Here is a 23,038-nt window from a genome sequence, read left to right as displayed (position 1 = left end):
TCATTACCAGAGCACGAGAAGGCGGCGCTTGTGGTGCATGTACCTCCTCCGAGAGTGGAATATTCTACTTTTTAATTTTTTTTTAGAATTTCTTAATCCAGAACTGTTCTTGAGGCGCATGTGAGTGTGTGTGGGACCAGATTGGGACACAGTTTGTCGTAAAAAATTCCTAAATTTGAGATCTTCATTTGGATATACTATTTATCATATTTAAGACAAAATAAGAATTTATTTTTTGAATTATCTAGTGCATTTTATGAGTTTAATAAAAAATTTTAATTTTTTTATTTTTTTAGGCAAGTATGAAGCAAGAGTCTCCTAGCAGCACTGATAACTTAAAATTATTCTATTAGCGTGGAGTATCTAAAAAAATCAGATTATAAACCTCTTAGTGAAGATTCCGACCAGGAACCCTTTGAAAAGGAGAAGGAGGAGTATGAACCTCAAAGTAAGGATTCTGATTCTGATCTTGAAGAAAATTCCAATGTTGATCTCGAAAATGTGCCGGAAGGACTTAAAGAAGTGTGTGTGTTGCTAGGACCAAAATATGAATCAGAGGGTAATGAGAATCTTCAAGATGAAGATGATGTTGGAAATTGTGCCTTAGGGCTAATCATTGTACTATGCATATTGTTATTTAATGAATTTCTCTTTTGTTATCATAAAAATTGCATGTTCAATATGATAACTGTATCCCTGATCAAACTATTAGTCAAAAGTCACATTTGATTGGGTGATCATAAATGCTATGATTGAGTTTAGTGATATTCATGTAGAGGAATATGAGTGGTCAAGATGAAATTTGTCCCTTACATTAAGTAAGAGATATTATTAGGCCCCTCGATGAGTAAGACTGAGAAAATATATGGCCATGCTATAATGAAAAGGGTTTTTTTTATTGCTACTTTCAGTCTACTTAGAGATCGAGAAAGTAATGGTCAGGTAAAGGAGAATGACAATTCCATGTCTCATACTTGACCGAAATATCATGTGACAAAAAGGATGTGATATGGTTGCATGATAGGTTACATTGGATCATCGATCCCCCATGTGAATTAGGTAGTTGCAATGTCTTACTAGAGGCCACTTGTGACTTGTGGGCTAATAGCGTAATTAGTTTATTGCCAATTTCATATGGGGCCTACAGGATCACATACAAAAATAGCCCAACTCGAGCTATTATGCCCAAGTTCATTGAGTTTGAAATATGTCTAGATTCAATGAATGTAATATAGGGTGAATGAATTCTATATATATAAATAATATATATATTTGAATATTTATTTGATAAATATATATATATATATTTATATGAAATATAAAATTCAAAATATAATTATATATATTTTTTGAAAATATATATATTCATATATGTATTATATATATATATATATATATCAGATATATATGATATATGTATATGATATATAAAATTAAATATAGATAATATAATATATATATATATATATATATTTGAAATATATGTGTATATATATAGTCGTGTATATGTGATATATATTATATTATATTATGTTATGTTATATTATATTAGTTTTAAATTTACTTTTATATGATAGATTAAATTTAATAACTAACATGATATGAGAAAATATCATGTTAGTTTTATAATTTGAATTTATAAGATAAATTCAAATTAGATATGATATTATGGATTAAATTTATAAGATAAATTTAATTAAATTTTCATGGGCTTTTAAGTGGAAGACGAAAACCCTTATCTATATGCTATATATAGATAGGGACATCCTTTATGAAGGAGAAGAGAGTTGGAAAAGTTCTGACAGCAAAAACACTTTGAGAGCCACAAAACACCTTATAGAAAGGAAAATTAACGTTCAAAGAAGAACGGATGTTGAGAGCGCTAGCACGCTGTTCGAGTTAGAGAGCTGTTCGTGTGGATACCGGTAGAGGGAGCAGATCTACGTTGTTAGCTCTTAAAATCCAGACTCTTAAAGAGAATGTGCGCCAATTTCAAAGAATTAAAAGGTAACTCTTCTATCCACCTTGACTTAAATGAGTTCTTTGGTCCATATTAGGATAGGAACTTTAAAATTTTAATCTTCCACTGCGCCTCCTTATCCAACAGATGAAGATGTGGAACAACCTTTCACACCCTCAGTGATCATAAATATAGCAAAAAGAGAAGTTAAAAGAATTAAAAAGCTGGATCAAATTTCTCCAATAGTAAGAGCATATTCAAGCTTCATAACAAAAGAAAAACAAGCAATGGTTGTAGGAGAAATTTTCAAACAACTTAGCAAAGAACTTGTGCAACATAACAAGCGAAACAAGTCGTACTTAGGAAATCCTCTATGGAATAGAGCTATCAAGGGGATGAAAGTACAAGAAAAATATAAAGGCATAATTAAGAATTGTCTTTTTAGGTTTGTACCTTAAGTATTTTTCTATTTTTTCAAGAATTTGTTTTTAGTTAAGTTATGTTGTATTAAGACCTTAATGATTTATGATGTATATGAAGCATGTTATTTTATTTTATTTATTGCTTTATATATACTTTGTTTGAATGGAAGCTCTAAAGTGATAAGTCATTTAAGAGTTATATATAACGATTATAAAAAATATTTGTAAAATTTTTTATAAATGATAGTGATTTTATTAGAATCAATGTGATGGGAGATACAAATGTAACCTCCTGATCATTGACTTAATAGAGTTGTTATCACTCTAATAAAGAATAATATAAATATAAGACATTATATGTTTTTCATAAGTATTTTATTCTTGGTTTAATATAGAAAACTATTAATATGAGATAGTTTCGTCTCATAACTAAGAATGACAACAAAAAGCATTATCACTGAATTGAATAAGGGCGACAAATTAAACGAGGATAAGTGGGATATCTGACACCGTAAGATGTCATATTTTGGAAGAACAAGATGCTGTTAAGCCACTGATTGTAGTCATAGCCGAGCATGAGGTGGGAAACTCGGCTTAACATAGGAGTGACCAAGATGCATTTGCAGGATGGAAACAAAAAAATAGCATTGCACAAATAACAACTTCTAAGTACTATGGCGGACGATCTGATGTGAAAATTTAAGAAGCACTCTACTGTCCAGGCCATATGGGCTGCCTTAAAAGAAAAGTTTGATGATACCTTAACCACCAAAATAAGAAAGCTTACAATTAAGTTGGACACATATAAACTAAAACTGAATACTCTTATGCGACAACACTTTAGGGAGATGGCCAATATGATTAGGGGTGAGTGTAACATCCTGATTTTTTATATAATAAAGAAATTGTGGGATTTAGGTTTTGAGAAAAAAAATGATAATAATAGGAATTTATATTATTTGAGGTTATTTAGAAATAATATTATGGTTAGGTATTTAATTATGAATTTAAAAATTTAAATTTAAAACCACATAAGCAATATTTAGTTAAGATATAATACATAAAAATTTTTTTTTATGTATGTGTTGAAAAAAAAAAAGAGAAAGGTAAAAGGAACAAAAAAAAGGGGGTGGAAGGTTGTTGTTTCTAAGTCCCACATTGGTTAGATGAGGGAAGAGAAGAGGTGCCTTCATGTATAAAAAGGAGGGGGTGTGTGCATTAGGAAGTATGAGAGGCTAAGATGCAATTTAGAGAAAATTGCAACTTTTGGCCCAAAGGTTTGAATAATTAAATTCAAACCTATAGTTTTTTTAATATAATTTTGGGACTCACAATCCCATTTTTATATTATTTTTCTCTCTTCCTCTCACGTTGCTCGGCGTTTTCTCACAAGGGGGGATTATTTTCTTTTTCTTCAGGTATGTTCTAACTTTCCTGTTTAGATTAGCATTTAAAAATTTATTTAATTACAAAATTAATTTTATAGTTATTTTCTAAATAATATTAGCTTTCTAGTGATATGATTATTTTGTAGGATAGAGTAAATATTTTGATTAGGATTTTTCTATATGATAGTTAATCTGATGATATGATGGATTAAAAATATAGGTTAAAATTCTTAGGGATATAATAAATATTATAGAATATTTTCTTGAGGTTGAAACTCATGTTTAAGAATTTTTGAGTTAAAATCTAGATCTATATGGTTGAATTTATGTGGAATCTGAGACGTAGGGATAAACCTATGATTATTAAATATTTATTTAAGTATGAATAGGTATTTTTGAGGTTATAGAAAGGTGATTTGAGGCTTCAGGATAATTCTAAAATTTTTAATTTATTTTTGGATGAATTTTTAGAATGTAGAAGGATGAAATTGTGATACTAGAAGTGAATTGAGGATAAAAAAATAGTTCATTAGGGTACGAGAATTTTAGAAAAGAATTTGGGAAGTTAAATGAGGCATAAATCTTAAATTAGTGTTAATATGGACTATAGATTTAAGACTTTCTAACTCTTTAAATTAGAGTTATTTATTTTAATGTAAAATTAATATATAGTATTGTGAAATAATTATGTAGATTATATTGACAAAGATAGTGGTGAAAAAGGAGTTGTGAAGGGGAACTTGTTATTCAAGACACAAGGTAACCATTATTAATGTGTTGTGATGGGTGTGTTTGTGAATGGTTATGTGTTGTTTTGTTGTTTGGAAAAATTATGAATTATTGAAAATAAATACTGTTATATACTTCCGTGAAATCATTGCCAAGTGGGTTAAAAATTTATTTTTGTTTATCATGATGAGATATTATTGTTCGGATATATTTCTGTTTGGATATTTGAATGATGCATGACTTGTCAGGGTATTTTAATGTATGGTGTTAATAGGGAATTTCTGTTCGGTTAATTATTACCACGTGGTAAGCCCTCATTGGACCCAATGAGTGGCGTGTCGCTTGGTCCAACTCACCTTTGGCCGGGTGATTTGGCGTCCGAGCATGGCGAAAGGAGGATATAAGGTGCAGTCATGCAAATTAAATACTTGTTCGGTTTGTTTGAAAATATTGTTCGGTTAAATGTTTTGTGTGCCCACTTAGCAATCGCATGATTAGTTACATCCGCATGCATCATTACATATTAATTTTTGGTTACTGGGACTTTTAAGTCTCATTCCCCGTGGTTAATATTTTTACAGGAGCGAGTCCGGCCGAGAAAGCACCAGAGGTGTAACTGTGGTGTATGAGACACCATCTTTTACGTTGCCTCTTATTTTAGATTATACAATGTATCTTGTGCCAACTTAGGACATATCTTCTTTGTGAAGCATGTAAACTCTAATCCTTTTTATTAAAAGTATTTATATGACCAAGAGGATTATGTCTGTCCCTCTTGATTCATGACCTGAATTGAATAACATGCTATGAGAATCCTGTCTGTCCCTCATGGTTCTAATTGCTTTTTGAGATATTTTAAGACCTGTGGTATATTGTCTTGGATGTATCATGGTAAGAAAATTTTCTACCATGATAATGGTTTTAATAATTTGCGAAAAAATCGGTCTGTAAATTTGAGGGTGTTACATATTGGTATCAGAGCATATAGTGGGTTGGCAATATACATTGTTATGGTGCTTCTCATTGTATGGCCATGATATAGCTAGGCTAATTTTATTATTTATATCTTGTATCCTTTAGGAGGGGAGAGAAAATGCCTGTTACTCGTGGTAACTCAGGATTCCAACATGAGCACCTGCCACCGCCACTGCCAAATGAGGAGCCTGACTTGGCGGAATTAAGAATGCTTGTAAAAATATTAACAGACAAGGTTCAAGGATACGAACAAGAGTTGACGGAGCTAAAGAGGCAAAAGGTAACTGAAAATGGAGATAGGGCTCATGTTGAGAGTCATGTGGGGGAAGGCAGTTCCTCACATCCTGCCACTCCGAGAGATCATGAGTCTAGAAGGAAAGAAATTAGGCAGGAGGAACAGAGAGCCCCACCGACCATTACTGATGTGTGGGAAACTGTTAGGAAGTTTAACCCTCCTACGTTTGATGGTAACCTTAAACCATCCGTGGTAGAGGAATGGGTGAAGAGACTCAATCCATCTTTCGAGTAGTCACATGCACCAGCAATCAAAAAGTACAAGTAGCATTAGTGCTCCTAGTGAAAGGAGCAAGAGATTGGTGGGAGACAGCAGGGCCCAGGGATGATTCTACACTCACCTGGGAGGAATTCAAGGAAAAATTATTCAGGCATTACTTTCCATCAGAGTTAAGGTCTGAGAAGGAAGCGAATTCCATGCCTTTAAGCAAGGGAACCTCGATGAGGACACATTCATTGCTAAGTTTCAGGAGTTATCTAGATACTCCACGTACCTGCAGTATAGGGATGATTCCGAATGGAAGGCTAAGCGCTTATTGGAGAAGGCTAGACCAGAATTGAGGGAACAATTGGCTCATCTAGATATCCGAGATTATGATGAAATGTGCATAAAACTACAAGTAGTAGCTCGCAGTAAGAAGGAGGTTAAGAGAGAGAAGAGGGGTTATTCATATAGTAGACCCCCAACCTACCCTCGACCCACCGGAGGCATTATGAAGAAAAACCATCAGGGTTCGAGTAGCTCATGGAACCAAGAAGGCAGAAGGGTCCATTTCAAAGGGGCCAAGGACAGAGGAGCTATCATAGTAGTTATCACGGGTCACAGAGGAGCCCAACAGTATCTACCCCTGCCCCGAGTACAGCGAGCTCTCAACAGTGCACTAAATGCGGGCGTCGTCATTTCGGACAGTGCTGGGTCTGTTACATTTGTGGGAAACCCGGTCACATTGCAAAGTTTTGTGGGGACAACCAGGGCTCAAATATGAAGAACCCTTCCCAACATCCTACTGTCTCTGGTCGTGTGTTTGCTCTTACTCAGGACACCATGAACTCCCCAGATGCCATTAGAGGTAACATCAAAATCCTTCATCATGATATTGTTGCACTATTTGATTCGGGTGCTACACACTCTTTTATTTCTGAAACTTGTGTAAAGAACCTTGATTTGCCTGTGTGTATTTTACCTTTTGATATGAATGTGTCTACTCCTGCGGGAGAATCTGTGAGGACCGCTAAGGCATGCCTTAACCTAGTAGTCGAGTTTAAAAATAGGAAAACAACTATGGACTTAATTATCCTACCACTGAGAGGTATGGATGTAATTGTGGGAATGAATTGGATGGCTGCAAATGGTGCTATCCTAGATTGTAGAGAGAGGAGTGTGTCTTTATCTTCTTTGTCGGTGACCCCAGTCGAGACTCAAGATCATGTTTTCTTGTCGGCGGCGCAAGTTGATAGATGTATGAAGAAGGGTTGCCAGGCCTACATGGTTTTCTTCTCTATCCAAGCTGAGATTGATGAAGGCGTGAAGAATATCCCAATTGTCAAAGAATTTGCGGATGTATTTCCAGACGAAGTCTCCGGTTTACCCCCAAAGCGCGAGGTAGAGTTCTCAATTGAATTGGTACCCGGTACAGGGCCAATTTCTAAGGCTCCTTATCGGATGTCCCCTTCAGAGTTAGCGGAACTGAAAAAGCAAATTGAAGAGCTACTTGAGAAGGGTTTCATCAGACCGAGTGTTTCACCTTGGGGATCTCCAGTCCTTTTTGTAAAGAAGAAGGACGGAAGCCTCCGATTGTGCATTGATTATAGACAATTGAACAAAGTAACCATCAAGAACAAATATCCACTTCCGAGAATCGATGATTTGCTGGATCAGCTTGTGGGATCCGCAGTTTTCTCAAAGATTGACTTAAGGTCAGGGTACCACCAATTGAGAGTAAGAGCAGAGGATATACCTAAGACAGCATTTCGGACGAGATATGGGCATTATGAATTCATGGTGATGCCGTTTGGACTTACGAATGCTCCTGCGGTATTCATGGATTACATGAATAGGATCTTTCGACCCTATTTAGATAAGTTTGTAGTAGTGTTTATTGATGACATTCTTATTTATTCAAAGGATGAGGAGGCTCATGGTGAACATTTAAGAATCGTCTTGCAAGTTTTGAGGGAACATAAGCTTTATGCCAAATTAAACAAGTGTGAATTTTGGCTCCAAGAAGTAAAGTTTTTGGGCCATGTTGTGTCCAGAGACGGAGTTGCGGTGGATCCTAGCAAGATTGATGCAGTGATGAAGTGGGAACAGCCAAAATCTGTTACAGAGATACGAAGCTTTTTAGGTTTAGCAGGTTATTATCGTCGCTTTATTAAGGGATTTTCGCAAATTGCGATGCCCTTAACTAAGCTGACTAAGAAGGATGCCCCATTTATTTGGACTGACAAATGTGAAGCTGCTTTCCAAGAATTGAAAAAGAGGTTAACCACTACTCCAGTATTGACTATTCCTGACCCTGTGGTGCCGTACACTCTGTACACTGATGCTTCTTTAAAGGGTTTAGGATGTGTTTTGATGCAAAATGACCGAGTGGTTGCCTATTCCTCCAGACAGTTGAGACCACACGAGGAAAATTACCCTACTCATGATTTGGAGTTAGCTGCAGTTGTGTTTGCTCTGAAGATATGGAGACACTACTTGTATGGATCTAAGTTTCAAATCTTCAGTGACCATAAGAGCCTGAAGTATTTATTTGATCAAAAAGAGCTTAATATGAGGCAGCGACGATGGATGGAATTTCTGAAGGATTATGACTTTGAATTACATTACCATCCGGGTAAGGCTAACGTGGTAGCTGACGCCTTAAGTAGAAAGACTATTCATGCTGCATTTGATGGTTCATGAATATCATTTGTGGAACAGTTTTCATGATGTTCCAGTAGATGTGATTGAACATCAAATGGCCGCACTCCAGGTAGCAGACTTTGAGAGCAAATTCTGGGAAGATCTCAGAGTCTCACAGCAGAGTGATGACTACTTAAGGAATATAAGGAAGGAGATAGTGGTAGGTAAGGCCCCAAATTTTACCATCTCTGAGGACACAGTGATGAAGTATAAAGGTAGAGTTTGTGTACCTAATGATCCAAGATTGAGGAATATCCTTTTAGAAGAAGCTCATAGGAGCAAATATACAATTCATCCCGGTATAACTAAAATGTACCATGATTTGAAGCGAGGTTGGTGGTGGCCAGGAATGAAGAAAGATGTAACTGAATTTGTTTCTAGATGTTTAACGTGTCAGAAGATAAAGATAGAACATCAGAAGCCAGCTGGAACACTGCAACCGTTAGATATTCCAAAGTGGAAATGGGATGATATTTCCATGGATTTCATCACTGGACTGCCAAGAACACCCTCGAGTAAGGATGCTATTTGGGTGATAGTAGACCGACTCACCAAATCAGCTCACTTTTTGGCGATCAAGTTTACCTCTACATTAGAGAAATTTGCTGAGATATACATTAAGGAGATAGTTAGACTTCATGGTATACCCTCTAGAATTGTGTCAGATCGTGACCCAAGGTTCACTTCAAACTTTTGGGGTGCGCTACAGAAGGCTATGGGTACCAGACTGAGTTTTAGCACCGCATACCACCCCCAAACAGATGGACAAACAGAGAGGACGATCCAGACTTTGGAGGACATGTTGAGAGCTTGTGCCATTGAACTACCAGGTAGTTGGGATAATCATTTGCCATTAGCTGAATTTGCTTATAATAACAGCTATCATTCTAGTATTGGGATGGCGCCTTATGAGGCCTTGTATGGAAGGAAGTGTAGATCGCCTTTGTGTTGGACAGAATTAAGTGAGAGGAGTATCATTGGTCCAGAAATTGTAGAGCAGACCACCCAGAAGATTGCAATGATTAAGCAAAAATTGCTAACCGCTCAGAGCCGACAGAAGAGCTATGCTGATAAGAGGAGACGGCCGTTAGAGTTTGAAGTAGGAGATCATGTATTTTTGAAGGTTTCTCCAGTGACAGGCATTGGTAGATCCATTAAGGCAAAGAAGTTGACACCTAGATTTATGGGCCCGTATGAGATCTTGGAGCGAATTGGATCTACTGCATATAGAGTTGCATTACCTCCACAGATTGCAGGTATCCATAATGTGTTCCACGTATCACAGTTGAAGAAGTACAACCCGGATCCCTCCCATGTTATTGAACCTGAAGAAGTAGAATTGAGGGAGAATTTGACCTTTAGATCCGAACCGGAGCGAATTGAGGACTTTAAGGACAAACAACTACGCAATAAGACCATCCGACTCGTGAAGGTGATTTGGAAGGGTGGAGCCCTAGGTGATGCTACTTGGGAAACCGAGGAGAGTATGAGGCGAGATTATCCACATTTATTTGCTTAGGTACATAGTTTCTAAGCTTATCTATTAAATTTTGAGGACAAAATTTCTAAAAGGAGGGGAGAATTGTAACATCCTGATTTTTTATATAATAAAGAAATTGTGGAATTTAGGTTTTGAGAAAAAAATGATAATAATAGGAATTTATATTATTTGAGGTTATTTAGAAATAATATTATGGTTAGGTATTTAATTATGAATTTAAAAATTTAAATTTAAAACCACATAAGCAATATTTAGTTAAGATATAATACATAAATAATTTTTTTTATGTATGTGTGTGAAAAAAAAAAGAGAAAGGTAGAAGGAACAAAAAAAAGGGGGTGGAAGGTTGTTGTTTCTAAGTCCCACATTGGTTAGATGAGGGAAGAGAAGAGGTGCCTTCATGTATAAAAAGGAGGGGGTGTGTGCATTAGGAAGCATGAGAGGCTAAGATGCAATTTAGAGAAAATTGCAACTTTTGGCCCAAAGGTTTGAATAATTAAATTCAAACCTATAGTTTTTTTTAATATAATTTTGGGACTCACAATCCCATTTTTATATTATTTTTCTCTCTTCCTCTCACGTTGCTCGGCGTTTTCTCGCAAGGGGGGATTATTTTCTTTTTCTTCAGGTATGTTCTAACTTTCCTGTTTAGATTAGCATTTAAAAATTTATTTAATTACAAAATTAATTTTATAGTTATTTTCTAAATAATATTAGCTTTCTAGTGATATGATTATTTTGTAGGATAGAGTAAATATTTTGATTAGGATTTTTCTATAGGATAGTTAATCTGATGATATGATGGATTAAAAATATAGGTTAAAATTCTTAGGGATATAATAAATATTATAGAATATTTTCTTGAGGTTGAAACTCATGTTTAAGAATTTTTGAGTTAAAATCTAGATCTATATGGTTGAATTTATGTGGAATCTGAGATGTAGGGATAAACCTATGATTATTAAATATTTATTTAAGTATGAATAGGTATTTTTGAGGTTATAGAAAGGTGATTTGAGGCTTCAGGATAATTCTAAAATTTTTAATTTATTTTTGGATGAATTTTTAGAATGTAGAAGGATGAAATTGTGATACTAGAAGTGAATTGAGGATAAAAAAAATAGTTCATTAGGGTACGAGAATTTTAGAAAAGAATTTGGGAAGTTAAATGAGGCATAAATCTTAAATTAGTGTTAATATGGACTATAGATTAAGACTTTCTAACTCTTTAAATTAGAGTTATTTATTTTAATGTAAAATTAATATATAGTATTGTGAAATAATTATGTAGATTATATTGACAAAGATAGTGGTGAAAAAGGAGTTGTGAAGGGGAACTTGTTATTCAAGACACAAGGTAACCATTATTAATGTGTTGTGATGGGTGTGTTTGTGAATGGTTATGTGTTGTTTTGTTGTTTGGAAAAATTATGAATTATTGAAAATAAATACTGTTATATACTTGTTTGAAATTATTGCCAAGTGGGTTAAAAATTTATTTTTGTTTATCATGATGAGATATTATTGTTCGGATATATTTCTGTTTGGATATTTGAATGATGCATGACTTGTCAGGGTATTTTAATGTATGGTGTTAATGGGAATTTCTGTTCGGTTAATTATTACCACGTGGTAAGCCCTCATTGGACCCAATGAGTGGCGTGTCGCTTGGTCCAACTCACCTTTGGCCGGGTGATTTGGCGTCCGAGCATGGCGAAAGGAGGATATAAGGTGCAGTCATGCAAATTAAATACTTGTTCGGTTTGTTTGAAAATATTGTTCGGTTAAATGTTTTGTGTGCCCACTTAGCAATCGCATGATTAGTTACATCCGCATGCATCATTACATATTAATTTTTGGTTACTGGGACTTTTAAGTCTCATTCCCCGTGGTTAATATTTTTACAGGAGCGAGTCCGGCCGAGAAAGCACCAGAGGTGTAACTGTGGTGTATGAGACACCATCTTTTACGTTGCCTCTTATTTTAGATTATACAATGTATCTTGTGCCAACTTAGGACATATCTTCTTTGTGAAGCATGTAAACTCTAATCCTTTTTATTAAAAGTATTTATATGACCAAGAGGATTATGTCTGTCCCTCTTGATTCATGACCTGATTTGAATAACATGCTATGAGGATCCTGTCTGTCCCTCATGGTTCTAATTGCTTTTTGAGATATTTTAAGACCTGTGGTATATTGTCTTGGATGTATCATGGTAAGAAAATTTTCTACCATGATAATGGCTTTAATAATTTGCGAAAAATCGGTCTGTAAATTTGAGGGTGTTACATATATAACAGCCCTCCTAGGTCACCACTGCCTCTCCAGGGTCTTTTCCCAGGCGCTGGACAACACACATGTCGCCACATGATTGCCGGCTTTCCCACTGGTGGTACAGTGATTATTCCTCACCCCACCCTCACGGGGGTCTTTTGGAACCTCCCCAGACTCGAACCTCCAACCTCCAACCTCCAACCTCCCCAGACTTCGCCTCAACTTCGTTAAGGTGGTAGAGGTTGGAGGTTCGAGTCTGGGGAGGTTCCAAAAGACCCCCGTGAGGGTGGGGTGAGGAATAATCACTGTACCACCAGTGGGAAAGCCGGCAATCATGTGGCGACATGTGTGTTGTCCAGCGCCTGGGAAAAGACCTGCAGAGGCAGTGGTGACCCAGGAGGGCTGTTATAGTGAGCATCAGTCGGTTTGGTTCGGTTTGATCCTAAAATATGCAGAACCGGTCGATCGAATAACACTGAAAATGAAAACCGAATCAAATCGAACAAACCAATCAAACCAAACAAGGACCGAACCAAAATTTAATAATTCGATTCGGTCGGTTAATTCAGTTTTTGGATTTCATATTGGACTATTGAAATTGGGCCCATTTTTTAAAATATTAAAATAAACAACACTACAAAATTGAGCCTTTTTTTCTATTCATTTTTTTTAATATGAGCCTATTTTAATTACACCCATATGACATAAAGTCCAAATATTATAAAGGCATAGATAATCAAATAAACAACCACAAATAAACACCGATGATCAAATAATGGCCCCATAATCTAGCCACAACACCATAATCTAGTACAACACTTACTGATGACAGTGACTGACCGAAATAGGGTTTCAAGTGATTCTATTATTTTTTATTCTTTATTAAAATAAAAAATAAAAATAAAATAAAATAATTTATAAATTAAATATAATTTATAAATTAATAAATTATATGTAATTCGGTTGGTTTGGTCTATTCGATTTTAAATTTTACTAACCGAATCAAACCGATCAACTGAAATATTTAAAATAAAAAAAATCAAATTGAATTGAAAAATCAAATAGACCGAATCAAATAAAAAAAATTTGATTCAATTTTCGGTTTTGATTTGGTTTTGCTCACCCCTAAATATGATCCATGAACTTAAAGAAGCCGGGCACGATCTGTTTGATGAACAACAAGTACGAGCTATAATCATATCGCTACCAACTAGCTGGGGGCATATGAAAGTTAACTTAACCCACGATGAAAACATTGTTAACTTTAACGATGTGGCTAAGCACATGGAGCTAAGGCTAAATGTCTAGACGCTTACAAGTCATCTGGACAGGCTTACCTTGTCAAGGAACGTGGTCCTTCAAATGTTAAGCCTAAGAGGGGCAAGAAGCAACAAAAGAAGGGTAATAAGAGTGACCTTAAAGTAAAAAAGGATAAACAACCTTTCAAGAAGAAGGGAAAGAAGATTGGTAAAAAGAGAATTAACCTTAAAATGGTCAAATGTTTCGCCTGTTAAAAGATGGGCCATTTTGCAAAGGATTGTCTTAAGAAAAGTGGATGTGATTAGGTACTTGTGAATTATGTGAATTCACATTTTTCTTATGTTTCTAGTAATATTTTTCTAATGGAAACTGTTTCCACTTCTTGGATTGTAGATTCAGGCTCCACTAATCATGTAAGCAAGGATTGTGGATGCTTCATAGAGTACCGTCAGTTGCCAAATCAAAGAAAGTGGGTTTACATTGGCAACAATGTGAGAAGTGAGGTAAAAGGCATAAGAACTTGCAAATTGATCTTGCGATGTAGAAGAACCTTAATTCTTTATGATGCTTTACATACACCGGACATCTGATGGAACTTAATTTCAATTACTTGCCTTTTAGAATTTGGTTTTGTAATTAATTTTTATGACAAGGTTGCTGACATTATGTACAATTCAACTTTTTATAGTTGTGCTTTTCTTTCAAAAAAGTTCTTTGTTATGGATATTGCTGACAAAGTTTACTTTCATGATTGATTTACCACTTCTTCCAATAATGTTGATATGAATATCTAGCATGCTAGATTAGGGCATATCAATCAAAATAGAATGATTAAACTAGCTAAAGAAGGAATGCTAGGTCTAATTAAAAACATGGAAATGTCCTTGTGTGAAAATTGTTTAGCTAATAAAGCAATAAGAAAACCTTTTGGTAAAGGTGTTAGGGCTAAAAATTCATTGTAATTAATCCATTATGATATATATGGTCCTATGAGCATAAGGGCAAAACACGAAGCTTGGTATTTTATTATCTTTATTGATGATTTTTCACGTTTTGGTTATGTCTATTTGATATCACAAAAGTTTGAAGCTCTTAAGTGCTTTAGATGATACATTAATGAGGTTGAAAATCAAATGGATAGTAAAATTAAAGCATTGCGAACTAATTAAGGACGTGAATACTTGTCTAATCAATTTAAAGAACTCTGTGAAGAAAAAGGAATAATTAGACAATTAATTATTCTGAGCACTCCACAACAAAATGGAGTTGCTGAAAGAAGAATTAGGACTCTTATAAACATGGTTAGGTCAATGACAGCACAAGCAAATCTTCCAATCTCGTATTGGGGGGGATGCTTTGCTGACTACAGCCTTCATATTTAATCATGTGCCCTCAAAATCAATTACTTCTACACCCTATGAGTTATGGACAAAATGCAAACTGAATTTAAATATCCTAAGACCATGGGGGTTAGCTACATATGTCCATGATGATTCCCATAAATATGGAAAATTAGGTCTAAGAGGGAAGAAATGTATCTTTATAAGATACACTTTGAGCAATCAAAGGGTTATGTTTTCATTGGTGAAAATGATGATAGAACTATAACTGAAATTAAATCTAGGAATATCACATTTTTAGAAAATGAGTTTCCTAGCAGGGGTGAGGTTAATCAAATTGTATCTCTTTACGAGACACGAGAACAACATAATATAGAACAAATAGATAGGCCTAAATCATCACAAAATGTTGATCTGAGTGAAAGCTTTAAAAGGTCTGCCAGAAGACCTAAAAAGGATCAAAATCTACAAGTAACCCCACTTTAAAAAAGTAATAGAGAAAGTGTGCTGAAAAGACGCTTCTAAATTGAGGGTGAAGCATTAGTGGTAACTCCTCAAGATGATGATGAGCCACATTCTGTAAATAAAGCTTTATCAGAACCTGCTAAGGATTCATAGAAAAAGGTAATAGATGAAGAAATGGATTCCATGAAGACTAACCAAGTATGGAAATTAGTTGATTTACCACGTGGCTGAAAGGCTATTAGGAATAAGTGGGTTCTTAAAATTAAAAGAAAAGTGGATGGATCAATTAATAAATACAAGGGCTCGCTTAGTAGTGAAAGGGTATACATAACAAAAGAGAATAGATTATGAGGATACATTTTCTCCTATTGTACACTTCAATTCTATCAGACTAATTCTGGCAATAGTAAATAGTTTGGACTTAGAGTTATACCAGATGAATGTAAAATCTTCTTTTTAAAATGGTGATTTAGATGAAGAAATTTATATGCAACAACCATTAGGTTTCATTGAAAAAGGAAAAGAAGATAAAGTATGTAAATTAAATAGATCAATTTATGGACTAAAACAATCATCCAAATAGTAGTATTTGAGGTTTCATAGAGCAATAACCTCATATGACTTCCAAATGATTAAGGAAGACCACTGTGTTTACATCAAGAGGTTTAACGGGAACTTCGTAGTATTATCTCTTTATGTGGATGATATTCTACTAGCCGGAAATAGTCTGGATGTGATAATCGCTATTAAAGAATGGCTTTTATCGAATTTTGAAATGAAAGACATGGGTGAAGTAGAATACATTCTTAGAGTTAAAATCCAAAGAAATTGCTCTAAGAAGCTCCTTTCTCTTTCATAAGAGAATTACATAAGGAAAATTCTTGAGCATTTTAATATGAAAGACTATAAACTTATGAATACCCTAGTAGCTTCAGGTGTGAAGCTTAGTCCTAATATGGGTCCTAAAACTGAGATAGCCAAAAATAAAATGGAAAGAGTTCCATATGCTAGTGCAGTTAGAAGTTTGATGTATGCAATGATGTGTACAAGACCAGACATCTGTTATGCTGAAGGACTTGTGAGTCACTACCAATCCAACCCCAATGAGGGACATTAGAAGGCTGTAAAGAGGATCTTAAGATCCTTAAAGGGTACTATTGACTATGCACTGTGTTAATAAGGAAGTAATTTACGCCTGACACGATACTCCGATGTAGATTTAGGTGGAGATAAAGATGGATGAAGATTGACTTTAGGCTACACTTTCTTGCTAAATAATGTTGCCATTTGTTGGAGCAGCAAGAAGTAGACATGTATTGCCCTACACTTTATGGAATCTGAGTTTATAACATATACTATACAAGACGCTATATAACTGAAGAGATTTTTAGAACATCTTGGGTTTGGAAATGAAAGTACAAATTTAGTGTTAATTTATTGTGACAACACTGCAACCATAGCCTACACTAAAAACCCTAAATACCACAGCAAAACCAAACAAATAGACATAAAGTACAATTTTGTAAGGGATTATGTAGTGCAAAAAGTTATCACTGTTCAATACATTTTAACAAAGTGTATGATAGCAGATCCCCAAACAAAACCTATAGCTAAGGAGATATTTGAGAAACATGTAAGGGCTCTTGGCATGGCTAGATTGTGAAAAGACAGACTTCTTGTAATATTTTGGTTACATTAATGAGAATTTTCATTACTTCCATTTGTGTACGCTCAAGAATATACAATGTCTAGTATGTTGTACAAGTTGATAAGGTTGACTCTCTCACACGAGCAACAGCATTTGACATTTAAATCAAAGATATGACATTTGTGTTCACCAACAAGGCAATAGAAATGTTGATATGGTAGAGGAGAAACATAAATAATTTGTCGCATCGATCAAAGAGCAAGTCGAGATAAGATCCATAAGTATACTTAAATCGATTCATGGATCCCTATATCCATGATACTTGTAGCCAAACAATAAATTCTTCTAAATTGACATCATACGAGATCAATAGAAAAGAAGAATTTGGGTTTAGGTATAGTGCATATCTAAACTTAAGTTTGTATGGTGTTAATAATAAATGAAAATGACATACGCTCTTACAAGCAAGAGTAACACTAGAACGTGTGTTTCATACCACATGTGCTTAAGAATAACAATGGGAAACAAGTGAATAAATCCCTGCTTCATTGCTGCGTGAGTCCTAAAAAGGAAAAATCCTTTCAATGATGTCCTTTGACTTTGACATTATCATAAAGATATGTCACAGTGTTTGCTACTTTAACATACATCCTATGGTCATGATTGATGCGACCTAAATGTATCGTATTAGGAAACCACTGTTTCTTATCAAAGTGGTATATGGACAAAAGGAAGATTATCTTAAATATACATGTCTATGCTTGTATTCAAGACATGTCCCTTTCGAAATAATTTATTGATTCCTAAGTGTGGATACTATGCATATAAGAGAGACTATCTGAGTCTTAGATTGACTTAAGAGGGATCAAATTAGTCATAATGAGAAAGTATATATTGATAAATCTAAGACATTAAGGCATGAATTCAATTAAGAATAAATTCAACTTTAGGGTTATTTATACTGGTCTTTAATAGGATTCCTAGTACGAACATCCAAAATGAAGACATCAAGCCTTTGTAGTCACGGCAAAGTACTTTGTATAAAGAAAGGAAAGAGAAAGAGATAGGATTGACATTATATTCTCCACCAAGTGTGAGTGGGAAATGTTGGGTAATCCACTTTTGGTGGATCAGGCCTAATATGAGCCCATGAGATCTTTATTGAAATATAGAGAAGATTTGGGCTAGAAACTGTAATATACTCTGGCTCAGATATGCAATTTTCCCTTAATGATTTAAAACTTCAGAGGAGGGAACACTTTTGCTTCATGCACGCACGACTAAAAAACATAATTGGTGTGGGTGGTTTTAGGAGCCAGAAAACTTCCAAGTAGTTGAGTAGTGGGAATTCATTTTTTGGGCTTGCTCTCCCTCTTTCTCGATTTTTACAAGTGCATTTGCTATGTGTATCCAAACGAAGTTTGACCTTATGGCTTTGTTCTTGCATATGTCCATGCAACCCAACCACCACAGATATGTATTCCTCCTCAAAATATTATAATGACGAACACGAACATAGGCGAATGGAGAAGAAGATCTAGACACACACAGAACCACACAGACTAAGGGACTATAGTCGATGCCGGCGTTTCAATCAAAGAAGAAAGGTGCTTGAACGGGTGTTAATGGCAGCAAACAAGTGAAGGCAAGGCACTAAGATTATAAGGTAAAGGGACTGAAGCTTCTCAAACATAAATTGTTGGCTCTCTTCTTAATATAGAACACGTGTTGGGAAAGAAGAGAAGAAGGAAAAAATTTCTGATGGTTTCAGTTTTGGGCAATAGGGTAATTTTATAAAGCTAAAATAAAAAAAATCCTCATTTTATTTTGAGGATTCAAACCTTCAATGAGAATGCTAAACACCAATTAAATTTCCACAAAGCCACTTCATCTCTCTAGGCATATCTTTCCCAAAAATAATAAAAATATATTTAAATAACTCATAAATTTAATTTAACTAATTTAATTATTTATTTTTTATATATTTTTAATCTATTTTTATTTATTTATTTATTGTTATTATTTACATAAAACTTTAGGTCATTATATTTACAATCTATAAACAACCCTTAGCTCTGTTCCTTTCCCTATCCACCACCAGATCCTTTGCCTGGACCTAAAAATATTGAAAGAAAGGGGTGAGACAACCACAGTCTCAATAATAAAGAAATCGACATTCCCTATTACAAAGAAAAGTCATAATCAAGTAAATAAATAATAGATTCAAAATACATATAATTAAGCTAATTAAAATGCTTGAATGCATTATATAGGCCAGTATGGCCTTTCCTGACCAATAAAATGCCCTTGGCACACTACAAAAAAACAACGGATTAGCAATGGAATAATTTTTCATCGCCAATCCGTCAGTAATCCATTGCTAATTCTATCACCAATTTAGTGACGGAATTTTGTGTCACTAAAATTTTATCATTACTCTCGTTGCTAATCCATTAGAAATAATTTTTCGACGGAATTTACCGATGAAAAATTCTGTTGCTAATGGTTGGGATATCTTATTCTAATTTAGTGACAGAATTAGCGATAAAAAATTCCATCACAAAGCTTTCTGTTATAGTCCGTCGCTAATTCCATCACAAATTATTTTTAATTTAATTTTATTATTTATAATAAATATTTATATATAATTTATTTAATAATTTAATATTATGCTATAATAAAGAATTTTAAAATTATAATTTAAAATAATTTATTATTTTAAATTATTTGTATATTATGAATAATAATTTAAATTATATACTTAATTATTCTTATTTAAAAATAAAAATAAAATAAAATAATTAAAAAATAAAAATTTGAAAATTTAAAATATTATATTATATAGATACAAATTATAATATAATATATAATGATAATAAAATATTTTTCAATTTAATATTAAATTTATTATCAACACTATTTTTTAAATAAAAATATAATATAAATTATTATTATTTATAAATTAATTTTTCCATATTAATAAATAAAAATAATGTTAAAACAATAAGTAAATTTAAATACTATATTTAATAATAATTTAAATAATATATTTATTAATATATGTGTATGTGGTTAGTTATTATATATTTAATTTATCAATTAAGACTGAAGATTCCTTTCAACTAAACTGGCAATAAGGTGGATGCAAAAGCACTAGGGAGTGTGAGGTTGCAAGTTCAAACCTAGCCAAGGCACAATTGAAGGTAATAATATTTGACATGACAGTGATAAATGACATGGCGGTGACGTGGCACTGATCCACTGGGTGATTAGGTGGTGGTGAGGTGACATTAATCTATTGGGTGATATGGCAATGATATTTTAGTCCACTTAATAAATTAACGATGAATAAGCCCATTGAAAAATTAGCAATGGAATGCATTACGTCGCAAAGTTAGAACAACTTATCCTTATTTAGTGACGGAAAATTTCTGTCACTATTCCATATCTAATTTTGTTGCCAATTTTGTCTATAATGAATTAGTGATGGTGTTTTTATCGACAAAATATTTCATCGCTAATCCATTTAGCGATAAAATTTTCACTGATTAGCGATGGAAAATTCCATCACTAGCTATTTTTTTGTAGTGGCACTCTTTAACTCATAGGTAAACCACATACCCCCTTGTACCTCTACAGGTACAAAATATAATCTACGGTATGATCTAATTCACTGAACTGCATGTGCCCCTTCGATATGGATTCTGGGAAGTCAAAACTAACTCCCTCCTAGAATCAGCCTGACTTTCTCTCTATGTGAGAGCTACCTTGGCCTAGGCACTTAATCTTACACTTCTCATGTCGGATTCCCTCTCCACTGAAAGGTGTCAAATACTCAATCTACTAACCTTTTTAGTGAACTGAGCCCACAAATAGGTACAACAACACTAAGTGCTAGCAGTGAGCTATAGAATATCACAAGATCATATCTCTCATTGGTGAACTCCTATAAAGAGCATGCCTCCAACCCTTTTTTACCTTCTCTAAGTATTGACCATAGTATAACACTTATAGTTCCTCCCTTAAGTGATTCCTTAGCCTATCTAAGGTACTTAACCTAGTTGCACTTTCCTAATTGCAACTAGGGGTGTTCATAGGTTCGGTTTGGTTTGGTTTTGGGCAAAAACCAAACCGAACCGAACCAATCGATTTACTTATTAATGGGACCTTATTGGTTTTTGTTATAATCGGTTTAGTTCGGTTTTATGTTTGGTTTGGTTAATGTTTAGATCAAGTTTTAATGAATTTATTTATTTATTTATTTTTCTTTTTTATCCATATTCATTAAACCTAATTTTTTGACTCCTTTTTTAATAAATAGAGGCATAAAAATATAATAAAATTTTAATATGATAACAACAATTAATCATAAAAATTGATATTAGTAATAGTGTTTAGAATTAAAATTATTTAATGTTATGAATTTTTATTCAGGTCATTTAAAAAATATTTATCTACATATCTATATTTTAACATGTAATATATAACGAAAAATAACTATAAAAAATTCTAAACAAAATGTTTCTTGTAAAAAATTGAATATATGAAACTTTTGGTTTAAGTCTTTTTGTGTAGACAAAACTAGAGGACAAATATCCTCGAAAGCAGCATGGGGGAGGAACGAAATTAAACGAGTCAGGAAGCTAGGGCACATTTATTATATACTTATACTGTAATTTAGAACAACATATCCAGCAGACCAACACCCATCATGGTCTATGTTTATCATTCTTTCTCTTTTTTTAACATTTTAGCTTTCCAAGTTTATAATATAGTTGTCAATATAATGTAATCTCTTATTCTCTTTCCATTATGACAAATCCTTGTCATCATTGTTTTCTTTTTCACTTTCTCACGCTGACACTAACTCATCTTGTTTTTTCCATTCTTACATTGATGAGAACGACAGGCAACAATGAGGCCAAGCCTTTGATTATGAGCTAGAAGTTTGTGAAAATAAAAAAGAACATGTTAATCATTGACTTCTTTCAAGGTGTGCATGTGATAAGCCAATAATTATTCAAACATAGAGAAAGCAAAAAGTTGCCACATGTTGCTATCTTAATCTAAAGCAATAAGATGATACTAATTGTTAGATTCTTATTTCTTAACACATACAATTTATATAACCTCATGTCTTTAGCAATCATTTCTCAATATCATAATATCTATCATAATATTCACTTAAACTATACCAAATGTCTAGCATTCCAAAAAAAAATTGACATATTTAATTACAACTTGTCCTTAAACTAAAAAGAGTATTCATATGCTTGAAATTATCCAAAAAAAAAAATCATTCCATCTCAAGCATCAATCAATTGTTATATGAGGCATAACACCTGAAATGAAGGAAGAAACAAGTCAATATCCAAATAAAAAGAATAATTTTATGACAAATAAAATAATTGACACATATATACTATATAGTACATTAGTACTTACATATACAAAAAGAGGTTAGAAGATCTTGATAGCTGTAACATACCAAAAATTTTTTTTTTTAAATAATTTAACTCAACCATAGTTGGGTTACAGCCACCCAACACATTTTTATATCAATAATTTCAATATAAAATATTTTATAATTAACATTTCAGATAAATTTTTACCTCCCACATGCCATTAGGCTAAATCACATTTGTCCATCTTTATACTCCCAACAAGTAAACTAAATCACATTTGTCCATCCTTATACTCCCAACAAGTAAAATAAGCAATTTAATAAATTTTCAACACAAGCCAGTTATTTGGCCTTATAATCATGCCATTTTAACCAATCCAAAGTAAACCAAATATTAAAATTACAGTCATCCAAATTGTACTAAAAGTAGAAATAGTTTGAAAGGCATGATTACATTTATATATTCATATA

This window comes from Prosopis cineraria, unplaced genomic scaffold, assembly GCF_029017545.1.
Source record: "Prosopis cineraria cultivar Desert tree isolate PC_DT_omini unplaced genomic scaffold, ASM2901754v1 PC13, whole genome shotgun sequence".
Lineage (NCBI taxonomy): Eukaryota > Viridiplantae > Streptophyta > Magnoliopsida > Fabales > Fabaceae > Prosopis > Prosopis cineraria.
Note: the sequence above shows the minus strand (reverse complement) of the source record.